The sequence below is a fragment of the Pavona decussata genome, unplaced genomic scaffold, assembly GCF_977016875.1.
Source record: "Pavona decussata unplaced genomic scaffold, jaPavDecu1.1 SCAFFOLD_107, whole genome shotgun sequence".
Classification (NCBI taxonomy): domain Eukaryota; kingdom Metazoa; phylum Cnidaria; class Anthozoa; order Scleractinia; family Agariciidae; genus Pavona; species Pavona decussata.
The window spans coordinates 239,930-250,000 of NW_028145521.1; the positions used below are offsets into that span (position 1 = coordinate 239,930).

The 10,071-nt window shown below is 37.5% G+C and overlaps 1 protein-coding gene across 1 annotated transcript in view; it reads left to right on the forward strand.

Moving 5' to 3' along the window:
• LOC146470970 (uncharacterized) overlaps nt 1-2,594 on the forward strand; it is an 84,731-nt gene extending 82,137 nt beyond the window's left edge. Inside the window, exon 14 of the mRNA XM_085121346.1 lies at nt 844-2,594. The gene's annotated coding sequence lies outside the window, so the exon portion shown is untranslated. The remainder of the gene's footprint in view (nt 1-843) is intronic.
• Nucleotides 2,595-10,071: the final 7,477 nt, after the last annotated feature.

The window sequence follows — 10,071 nt, forward strand, 5'->3', positions numbered from 1 at the left end:
TTTTTTTTTTTTTTTTGCTTGGTTTGTAGAGTAACTTGCAGCTCCAATACAGTGAGTTGTGCTATCTTCTTGATAACTACGGCGTGAAGAGGAAATTAAACTATGTAGTACATCGTCACGTACCTGGAACTGACAAGGAGCAAGCGACCATATCGTTTTAATGTTTTAGATTCAAATGTACTGTTTACAGAAAGAAAATTAACCTTTTGAAGGGGTAAATCGAAAGGATAAGTTCCAAGAACTACTCGACAGTTTAAATGATAGAAAATGGACAGCTCGCGGTATTGACTGCGGACCAGATTGTGCTTCGCAGTGCGAAGAGCCAGGAAACCTGCGCTGCAGACTTCGTCGAACTGATGCCTAAACTTTATTGGAAATCCACTCCATAAAAAAATTCAAGTCTGATTGTCAATTTCTACTTAAAGTTTACGTGTTCATTAAGTAAAGCTTTTTGTCTTCAACAATAATATTATCTTCTGTCTTCTGAGTCAGATAGTGTAATCTGCCCCGGGTCATGACGTTTTCCGAAAGCAATTACCGTTATGATCTCAGGATAGCTGTGAAGCGTACAATGGAAATAAATCAGGAATAGCATCACGCGTAAATGCCAGTATAGGCATCTTGTTTCCATTAATTTTCCATCTGTAAAAAAAAAATTATACCAACACTATACACTATTTGCAGATAGTAGACATCTGAAAAAACTTTGGAGGGAAGTTAATTTTTCAAATCCGAGGGGTTAGTTGCTAAATACAGATCTCCCCAATGATAAGAAGGTGCCGACTGGAGTAGGTTACCGATTGCAGACTTTTAACAACATACTATTTTGTTTTCTGTTATTAGTTCAGTATATCACCCACGTTTACAGTTTCCTCAAAAAGTGGCGCCACAATCGACAATCGTCCTTGTCTTGTTGCTTGGCTTTGATTCTGCCTCTTACTAGTTTGCAGAACGAAATGCTTGGTATGACTGGGAAAAATGTTCTAAGGCAGCAACTGAAATCTGGTAAATTTGGTAAGCCGACGATTTCCGGGGCATTCAAAGACAGTGGAGCAGCTGACATTGAACTTAAAGAGAATGAGACCAGCCAAATGGAAGAAAGTGATCATGGCGGAGTGGCAACCGACTTTAAAGATGCTACTGAAGAAAACGCTACTACACGCGTCAAAGTCACCGTTCATGAGCAGACAAGAGTGACATATGAAACTAACTTTTAAACGCCAATTGACTTGCTTTAAAACGGTCATTAAACCGAAAGGTAGATTATTCAAAAAGAAACACTCACTAACAAGTGCTGTAAACATAGAAGACCTTTACTATCCGTTCTTAGACAATATTGATAGCAAGTATGAGTTTGACCTGTGAATAGCCACAATGTTTTAACCTTGAATATAATCAATCTGTTTAATTTGTCTAGAGGTTTGCGCCGATATTCTAATGATTTGTTGATTGAAATGGGTTTCAGTATAGGGTGTTTACGTTTCAGCTCTAAGAGTTTATCAGTCAAAAATGTCCCGTTGCTTCAAATCAAGTCATTGTTGCAGGATTAGTTTAGAAAGGAAAAAAATTCAGGTAGAATGAAAATAACTTTCAAAACAAGAAGGTGGTAGATTTTTGTAAGAAATGTATTTGACACCCAGGTTCTTATATAATTGCATTTAGCCTGGAGTAGAACTATTATTATTATTATTATTATTATTATTATTATTATTATTATTATTATTATTATTATTATTATTATTTCTGTGATTGTGCCTCCTCCATAACTTCGAAAGTATAAAAGCTATGACAGTGAGACTCAGAGAATACCGTAGATACTACGTCCAAAAATGTCTACCTTGTCTCCAAGTGATGGCATCGTATAATGTGGCAATTACGTTATGATTGGCAAATGGAGGCCATCTTGGTCCGCCATCTTAGATTTCTGGATTTTTCCAAACCTTCAGGAAAGTGCCAACATTGAACGAAAAGTAACCGAAACCAAAAAAGGAACAGTGATATGCACTAAAAACATTAAAATTACGGAAGAGATGTGATTTTCATCATTTAAAAAAAAAGATCTTCTTTTTCCTGAAAAAAATGCCTATCAAAAATCGGTAACACCAAAGTCAATCAACACTAGCCGACCACATCAATTTTTTCCTAGATAAAATCTGAGGTTTGCTCAAATTAAAAAAAAATAAGGTTATTCAGATTTAAAGTCGCAGCGGGCACAATGCCCACCTCCCCCTCACCAAGTTTAGATAGGGTCAAATGGTAAATATGTTAATATGCGATGGAACACAGACCTCTCTTAGCTGGGATGAAAATTCGTGGTAACTCCAATTGTAAAATGCTGATGGTCAAAAAACTGTTTCTAATATGTATATATATAATACCTAAAAGCCTAAAAGTGGAGCTCCACAATTACTTTTGTCATAGAATTTATAGAAGTCTTCTTATCGTATGAACGCAATATTACCTTACAAATTCCTCATCCTTTGTGTAGTTATATCTTTTTTTAGTGCATATGCAGCCAACTGCTTACCAACAATAACAATTACAATGTTAATAACATAGACGCAAAATTACTGAATAAATGCTGATTAGTTGGACCAGTCGGTAATTTTTTCTTAATTTTCCTTTCACCGAGGGCAAAACTACTCAGCCCTGATAAGTCGAGAGGCGAAAATACTCGCTCTTGGTTGGTTGAGCACTCCATTTCTTTTTTTTTGCCCAGCAACAACCAGTTTCTTTCAGGTTCTTAAGAGTTCGAACAAAACTGGGTTGTTTGTGTCAAAAATACATGGAAATCAATTGCTGCAGATATAAAAAAAAATTCCTAAAGGTGAATTTCGTGTCTTAAGGTGGCTCTATACCATTTCTTCAGTTTTCGCTGGTAGTGATATATATATATATATTTTTCTTGACGTTCCGATTCTTTCAACTCGGGGAAAATATCTGTGTTAAAATATAGTTTCTAGTAGCTCAGTCCTTATGCTTTGCTGAAAACACCGTTACAACTGGTAAAGCCCGTTTTCATGGAAACCAGCGGATGATATATCTGTTAATTCCTTCACCCCTAGCTAGTTTCAAAGCGGGTTTGTCCGAATTTCGCGCGGTAAAATTTCGCTATTTTTTGTGTAAAGAAGAGAGAAACTCCAAAGCATCTCCTCGTTAAGTCAAAATAAGGTCTGCCTATACGTTTGGCCAATTTCTGCAATTTTCTTTTTTGCAATTTATTGCAGTTGTGCATGTATAATTCACCCTTAGATTTTTTGGACTACAAATCCTGACATTGAGCAAATTTTCAGAAATAATTCACCGTAGAAAACTCGTTTAAATAGCCTTACTTTTCAGGCTTAAACTGGCCTTTTTTCGCGCGACAGCATAACGAAAACTCACGTACCAGTTAGAAAACTGCGCGCGCTTGTGCCATTTCAGTACCCAGTCGCCGCGCGCCAAATGACTGTATGGAGTCACCTTAAAAGAAACAGCAAAAGGGTATTTGTGTCAAAAGCTAAGAACTTGGATTGGATTTGTTTGGTTGAAAAACTTAAATCACTCATATCGACCCAGGGCTTTCACCCAGCCTCGCTACTTCTTCTTCCAACGAGCGATAACCGAACGTTACAATGTCCTTTTGATGGGAGGAAGAAGAAGGTCAAATTCAGTGGAAGAAATTACTCTGGAAGTTCCTTCTTTGGATCCACCGCGTACTATTTTTATCGATCTGTGTCCGTGTGATTTTCAAGTTGTAGAAAGCTTCACAGCGCAGGTGAATCAATTAATTGATGCCTAACATTTGGTTTAATCGTTTGTTTTATTAGTTTGCTCCTGAATTAAACTTTCATTTTCTCGTTATTATAAGTGTATATTAACTATCAACTTTTCTCATCAGTTTTGTTTGTTTTATACGTTACGAAACAGTTAAATAATTTGTTTGTTTGCTTTGCTTTCGGGCGATTATTTTTACTCCGGGACTAACTGTTTTACGAAGTATCTCAATGGCTTTAAAAAACTTTTGTCTTAATTCTATGTTATAAAACTGAAATCGCAATCAGTCCTTCCATAACTGAGGATTTAAAAATAAAAACTTTGAAAGCACCGGTGAAAATTAAAGTTTTCGCAAACTACCCTTGTGATCGCGCAACTTTGGCAATATGGAGGAAAGAAAGAAAGCTAAAAGAAAGTTAAAAGAAAGTTTCCGTTAAAACGTTCCGGCCGTTCGTTCTGAAAAAATAGATTTCGCCCATTTCTTGTATGTTGAGAAACTTTCATGTACTTTATATCTTTAAACTACAATGCGCTTGATCGGATCCTTTAAGTATTGCGAGTTTCAAGGAATTTTTGCTTTACCCCTGAAAATCAGTGTGAGGGCTTACGTCGAAGCTTAAATTTCGCACAACTATAAAAATTAATTTAACAAGAACTTACAAACTCTATAGGGATATGAACTTAAGAGTCATTGTCTGAGAAAACCATGCAGAGGTGAAAGATGGGGGTCGGCCGATTTTCTTCAAACTTTCACCATTTAATGTCTGTCCGAAATCATAATGAATGATGCTATTTAGCAATTCTCCTGCTGTTGCGCTTCGTAGTTTGACCACCCCCCCCCCCCCCCCCTGCCCCCTGGTTTTAAAAATCACTGACTCTGATGTCACGCAAAATATATGCAGAATTTGAAGCTTAATAAAATATATTTCGCGTCATTTCTGGGGACTCATATCGATTGCTTGTATTGTCTACCGTCTAAAAAACGTTGTTAAAAGAAAATATTCAGAGTTAACATAAAACTTAATTTTTTATAGAATTTTGCAATTTCCTTGCGATCGCGAAAATGTCTTGGGCCAAATGTGAGGCAATTTCGAAACTGTTTTTCTCAGAGGTGCGGCGTTCGTTTCCAAAAATTTCAAGATATTTTTTAAGCCAAACATCTGTTCTCCCAAAATCAGCAAACTCTAACTTGATCCATTAAAATGCTTTGCATGGGCCACGCTCGAAGTCAAAGATGACTCGGTATTTTAGCTAATAAAGTTCCACAGCGGGTTTTTCTTTATTTCACCTTCTTCTTTTTTGTTTTTGGATAAGCTCGATGAAACTATCCTAACTCTCCGAGGTAGAACTTCCCTGGAAGATTTAGTTGAGTGACTCTTTGGGCAGGAATAATCAAATTGGTGTTAGCTCACACTTGATTTGATTACGCGTGACATGTCACGATAATTGACAATTGTCGAACGTGATTACAAACAGAACACATTTCTCGCTTCTTTTTACATTTGCATTTTGAACTTGGTAACAACAAGCCGTTTTCCCTAATTCTAGATTAAGTCTGGGAGTCATTCTGTTGTTGATATTTGTTAATTAAAATAAAAACAGCAACAAATACCTGTGAATTACCGAACCTCCTGTACGAGATGTTCGTTACATAACAGACAATTGAAAGAACAACAAACTTTTCTTATGTAATGCGTTAGGTTCCGCCGTGGATCTGAAGTGCTCTTTCTGGTCTGTGGATTCGCCTTGTAACGCTGAAGGTGTTGGTTTGAGGATTTTTCCCTTGCCATCCTGCACACGAGATATTGAATCGCATCTCGTCAGTCTTGGTTTGGGAAGCAAGCGTGGCGCGACGGGTTCAAAGATCTCCGAATCTCAACAGAACAAGTCAATTGTGATGTCCCTGAAGATGAGAAGAGAGGAATGACTGTTTCCCCCAGACATCGCAAGAACCTTGCAACAGACTGGACCGGCCGAAAACGGACTATGTGTTTCCACCCAAGTCATAAGGGAGAACGAAAGGGTAATACACAAACCCGACGAGTAAATGCCAAGATGTCACAAGGCATTCTTGAGCTACATAACGCTGTTGTTCCCAGCGGTTCAGGTTCGTTTTATGTTAACCGACTGACTGCATACTAGACTCATTTAAAAAATATAAACAACAGAGCATTTACGGCCGTGGGAACCGAACGCGAAGTTTAGCACATTTGTTTTGTTTACATTTGTCCGCGGAGTCGCAATGCCGCCTAGAATTAGTCGTATCACAGGGCAACCAATCTTAGCTGTTGTATTTTGATATAGTTCAACAGCTTTTAGTTGGAATTTGGAATAAAGGCGGGAAACATTCTACCTCATTAAAGTGTTTCTCAAATATACATTCAATATTCATATCCATCAGAAGAAACTAGTTTTGTTTTAATGACAGCAGGATTGGCATGAGCTCTCTCTCCTTCAATACTCCTTCAATAATTTACTTCATTTAGTAAACTATCAGTACAACTTTTGCGCTCCCCAATAAATGTACACAAACTGTGTACATTTAATGTTTCTCATCTTCTAGCAATTTGCTGGGGTTGCTGAAAGGTACATTACGCAGCACTTGTGACGGAAAAGGAAACTGAAGGAGAAATATTGGTACAGGTACGTTGGAGGAAATGCATGCACATTCCTGGTACGAATTTACTGTCATGTTTGGATATTTTTTCACTTTCTCCCTGAAACAGGCGAGAGGCCAGTCTAGGAATTCAGGGCAATAATTTTCCCCGCACTATTTTGAAGAGGTTAAGTTGAATGAGGGGGCATACTGAGTTGACCAAAACTGCTTTTGCGGGAAAAAGTAGGGAAATACCGAAATACCGCGGTGAAAAAAAGTGAAATATCAAAAACGCAATAAATGTCAGTTATTGTTTGACTGGCATTTAAATCGGTGATTTCAAGGACATGCTAATTAATGGATGGCTGGTAAGGAAATTGCGATGGAATGTGGTAGTGGCACTACTACATTCCATCGAAATTTGAAGTAAGACTGGAAAACATCGAGTGCTCCCCGGAATCAAATAACCGAAATATATAAGCAGGGTGCGAGCATGTTTAAACACTTCTATCAGGAATGCCGTAAAAAATGCAGAAAAATGTAGTATATTCTACAAGGCGGATACCACTCTTACTTCCTTTCTACAACTTGCTTCTCCACCTTATTGAAGGAGAGAGAGCTCATGCCAATCATGCTGTCATTTTTAATTCGTGAATGCGCGCATGCGCAATGAACGAGTTATAGCGATATCTGACTGTTGACTAGTTGGTCGGTCGGTTCTGTCGTTAACTTTCAGGCGTGTTCAGTGAATGAGTTTTTTAATTCAATTAGTGGAAAAAACACGCGAACATTTATTGTTCACGGTGCATCAGGATTTTCTTATTCAATATGTAGAGAACAATTTGACGATCATTTAGTGCAAGAATGGAGATTTTTCGTTAAATCTGAGCAAAGTTACAAGTTTTTTTCAGTTTTTCAGAAAGTCCGGGGTCGTAAACTCAATTAGTAAAAAAAAAAAAAACCACGTGAACATTTTTTTCACGACACATCAGAATTCTCTTATTCGTTCTGTAGATAATAATTGGACGATCATTTTAGTGTAAGAATGGAGATTTTTCGTTGAATCTGAGCAAAGTTATAGGTTTTTTCGTTTTTTTTACAAAGTTCGGTGTCTTTTAAAAATTAAAAATAATTTAATTTAGAAATAATTTAATTAAAATATAATTTAATTTAAAAGTAATTGTCGGCATGGACTTTGAATAAACAAGACACTTTTTAGAGCTTTTACCTTTAGCACTAGTGGCCTTATTTATTGTAGGCCTCGCCGATTTTTTAACCTAACCTCCCTTCGCGATTGAACTAACTGAATCGTTTTAGGCAGAAAGAATGCGTGATATAGCGTTGCACAAATTGAAATTTTGCCACCAGAAAATGTCTTCAGCTGCAAGAAGTACTCTTTTTAACTGAAATGTTCACTGCTAATCATAACTTTTTGCATACATGAAAACTCGACATCTTTCATCATATTTTTCCATCAAGTAGATTAGTTTGCTAAAAAAACTAGTTTTGCTGTCAGTTTTCACGCGAAAGCGGAACGTGCCATGTCACGCATCATTGACGTCGTAAACAAAATTATGCAACACACACTTAAAGATCTTGTCAGCTTTCATAGAGGTTTCAAAGGGAAAAAATGTTTCATTTTCAAAATTTACAACTGGTAATTTATGGGTCATAGCATTTCGCCAGATGCTCAGTCCAAATTTCTTACGGGATTTAAAAATTACGCTCGCGTTTTCTGAATAAATTTGCGATAATTTCTACTCATTTAGTTTGTGTAATGTGGCCGAACTATTCTGGAGCTAACGTCGTGGGAGCGACTTTAAAGTTCAGAAAGGGAAAGGAAAATAAATCATCAAATGTTCACGTTCTCCATAAAACCTTGAATGGTGATTACACGTCGTTGTTTTGTAGAGGACGACAAAGAAATGTACCAAAGTTTATAACACACGTGCAGAGCCAGTGTTTTGCTAATTAAAACTATTGTTTTCTGACGTTCTTGTTGTTGTCGTCGTCGTCTCTGCAGGTCCCAACGATAACGAAAAAGACACCTGAAAATATAACTTTATTTCATTTATGCTGCCTCACGATTATCACGATTATCAACTCGTTAGCTCCTGGATAGGTTATAATTAAGCCTGCTGTACCATGAAAAATCAAAATTGCGGCGAGATCTGCTCGAAGCCAAGTACCAGTTATTCTCGACAAGCTTCTTCGTAATATAATTGGTATGTTCCACGGATTACATGATTTGTCAATACAGCAGTCAACTGCCTTAAAGTCCTTTGTTTCCGGCTCAGATACGTTCATAACTCTTCCTACCGGACACAGCAAATCGTTAACTTATCAACTAGCGATTCCGTTAATGAAAGAGTTATCCAAGTGGTCAGATGTACTTTCGTTTCAAGTTCCCTTGCACCCGATGTTATTGGAGGTTTCTTCTCTCACTGCCCTGATAATGGATCAGTTTAATTCTTGTCAAAGGCTTGGCTTAAAAATGCTATAAGTTGGAGGACTTGAAATAGCGGCGGGTTCGAAACTGTATCCTGGTAACATGCAGCGCATGCTCAATAAAGATCTTACTCGATTCATGCAGAGTCTTTCTCGAGAACGTCAAAATCGAGCAAACAAAAGAAAGGCACTGCTAGCAGGGTGTGGCATGAAACTTTGACAGCTTTCTTTTTGAACTGGCATAAAATAGGCGAAATTTGCAGAATCTCAGGTGAAAACTGACTAAAACAGGCAGAAACAACTGCACAGAACAACGACGATAAAGACAAATACACAAAGAAACACATGAACAGTTGCATGACTTAACCTTGCAGTGAATACTGAGAAATAACCAGCAGATCAGGTTTTGAACTCCTATTTTTTCATAACTTATTAGCAAAAATCAGATAGAGGCAACTTTAAAGTCTATTGGAATGTTGGAGATGTCATAAGCGTTATTATCAGTAAACACCTTTCTGTTTATTTGTGTTGCATCTCGGTCTTTTTTTTTTTTTTTTTGCAGAACAAAGCTTGTATTAAGGTTTTCTTTTCTTGTTGAATTGCACGAGCAAAGTCTTGAGTGATACAACTCAAGCATCCGTGTATCTGTGTAAGGACTTTAGTCGGTTTTTGACCGAGACTACTGCGTCCCTGTCTTCTCTTACAAATCATGCAATTGTTGATATGTAGTGAGGTTTGTATCGAAACACGGTCACCCCCAGTCTCGCTTCCAAGTCAAGGTCAGGTCACTAAGCACACAGCTGTAAAATGGGCTATTCGTCAAGATTTCCGTAGAGCCGCCGACATTAATTAACAACTAGTAATAGTTTTCACTAGAGCTGCCCCCGCTTTGTAAGATCTGTTTAACACCTGTATATGGTTTTTACTGGATATAAATACTGTGCATACGAATGTTAAAAAAGAAACGTTTGAATATTTATTGAAGTTAACATCCATGTAACTGGTTAGCATATTTCTCTGTAAATTTGACATTGAAATCTATTACAGTCATACAGTTTTGTTTTGTGAAACAGCAACGTATTGTATGTATAATTATGTGAACTCGTGGTTTGAAAGGCTGCTAAAGATGCAGAAGATGGCGAAACGTGACTTCGTGGTTGCAAGACCTTGACACGCTGCTAGAAGATGGCAAAACGCGAACTCGTGGTTGAAATGCTGCTAAATGATGGCGAAATGCGAACTCGTGGTTGCAAGACCTTGAAACACTGCTA